Here is a 2,582-nt window from a genome sequence, read left to right as displayed (position 1 = left end):
TGGAATTTTTACAATTGAAGACTACAAAAAGTTTAATTTACCGCTAGAAAATACAAATACTTTGCAGATAATTCAAGATCTATTCATAACCGAACGCTAGATTTTATTGTTATAGAAAAACATTAATTTTCATATCGCGACTTTAAAGAAAATTCAAGGTGTACTCACAGACAAATACCCTTATTTTACATAAACTTTTTAAATGTTCAGTGAAAAGAGTATACTGCGGATAAACTGACCAGTTTATGTTGGAAAACTGAGTGGAAAGCACTTGGAAAAGTGGAAAAATTGAACTACATCTTTTAACAATACAAGAACTGTCTAATTTAAGGCAAAAATCACTAAACGAAAAACGAATAAATGACCCAATTTGCGTGACATTTAAAAGCGTAGTTGAAAAAAAAGACAACGCTAATTTTACATTTAAATTGTAAGATTTCATATTAAAACTAAAAATAAGTAAAGGCCATTCCAAAAAATATTCAGTAAGGAAGTATTAGTTTAGAAATCAATCTTACCAGCTTTCTGCAAGCTGGCGCCCCATCCTCCATTCTATGTCCATTAATTATCCAAAAGTCCAAACCGCACTTGAACACTCAATAAAAATCTACTACGAATAGAAAACTTAAATCCTGCAGTTCGCAAACAGAGTAAACTACTGCAAGTGATTTCGGAAGTTCGGATTTAAGAACGCGATTCACATGACACAAAGAACACGCAAACATTCCAAAGCTGTAAGAAAACTTTAATTATTAAAGTCAGACATTTCATGAAGTAACTTGCTGAACCTGAAAAAAATCATATCAATACGAAATGAATAGTTCAAAGCTGCAAGTAAATACCTTAACTAGAAGTTAAGATATTTTAAAAGCTTAGTTTGGGTTAGTTATTCACAACGTAGCTTGAAAATATATAATTATTAAAATAAGTAATAAACATCCTAAAATATGAACGGTTCAAGACTGTAAGAAAATGATCTTATTAGTTAAAAGAGTTTTCTAGTATTTTAAAAAGTTACCTGTTTTACCTGAAAAATATTGTATATTAGCAAAATAAGGATCTAAATAATATCATTAAATATAAAAACTTCAGTGCTGCATTAAAAAGGTTTTATTGGTAAATTGAAAGATTCTAAAGTGTTACCTGATGTATCTGAAATAAATTGTATGTTAGGATAATAAGAAACAAAATAACACAATATAATATAAATAGTTTGACGCTGTAAGAAAAAATCTGGTTCCTAAGTAATAAAATTAATATTTTAAAAACTTACCTAGCACTCACAAAAATAGGGGCACTAAAATTTCCCAAACAGTTGTTATGTGAAATCCGCACAAACCGCAATAATAATTTCTTAAAAACCGCAAGGTAAATTTTGCATAAAACGTAATGTAAACTCCTCTAAAGCCGCTACATAAAATCCGCAAAGCTGCACATGCGAGCAGCATAAATGTTGCAAGGAAAAGCTACAACCCTGATTGCCATCTACTACTACAAAATACATAGCCCTCCGTATCCAGACTGCTAAAATTCCCTAAAAACTTGATTTTTCCTTGAAAAACTCTTGGGTGCCTTAAATTCAGAACAACATCCGCAAGTCTGGTTATAATCTTGATCTGCACCAATTGCAACCTGAAGGGCTAAATGGCAAACAAAACTGGAATAGTCGGACGGATCCTGGCCGCTAAAATTCCCTAGCACGAATCGTTTTGAAAAAATAATTAGGTTTCAGAGTTTAATTTGGAAAAATAACGCGAAATCTTGCAGCCTCTTAAGGCGCCCACCGGTAGCACATCAAAAACCGTCAAAATAGTTCCACCTACCTTTAGGCTCTTTGACCTGGATTCTGGTTTTTTTTACACTGAAAAGCAACAAAAAGCTTAATTTACAGCAGAAGAAAACACAGCTAATTGATACCTTTACTTTCAAAATAATCTAAGATGTATGTTCGTAGCCGAGCATTAATGTTGATTGTTAAAAAAAATGTTAATTTTGACTTTAAATAAACATCAAGGTGTGCTCACAGTAGAACACCCTTATTGCAGCTCGATTTCAGATTTTTTTATTGTTGTTGACAATGTTTTCGAAAGTTCCAGATTATGTGCAATATTTTCAAAGGCACGTTTCACGTTAAAACTTGCTTGGATGATGGCCGTAAACAAAACAGATTTCTCAGTCTACTATGTATAAACAAATCCAATGGTGATGCCGAATTATATCCAACTATTGACCTTTATGGAAGGCCGTACTTTTTATTGCAAATTCGAGCTATTCCTAAAATTCTAGGCCCATTCGATATAAATGTTCTGTAGTGATTTTCAACTGTTTTTGAGTTAATTACCAATATTGATCGAACTTTGTCCACCCCGTTTTTGCGGCTAATTTGCAATTTAGAGCAAAACATTACAGGGTGATTCAAAATTGGCGTCATTCCTCGGGAGGTGTTGTCTGGCACTGTTATAGGAGTACAGAAAAAATAGTAAAATAAATTGTTATTAAAAACTGAGAAATTTGCAAAAAACTATATCAGAAATACGGCAGCAATGTTTTTCAAGGTAATCTGCCTAATTAACATTGCACAA

Source organism: Dendroctonus ponderosae, unplaced genomic scaffold (assembly GCF_020466585.1).
Source record: "Dendroctonus ponderosae isolate FM_Combo_2020 unplaced genomic scaffold, Dpon_F_20191213v2 Dpon_F_20191213_6, whole genome shotgun sequence".
Classification (NCBI taxonomy): domain Eukaryota; kingdom Metazoa; phylum Arthropoda; class Insecta; order Coleoptera; family Curculionidae; genus Dendroctonus; species Dendroctonus ponderosae.
This window is presented reverse-complemented; position numbering follows the sequence as displayed.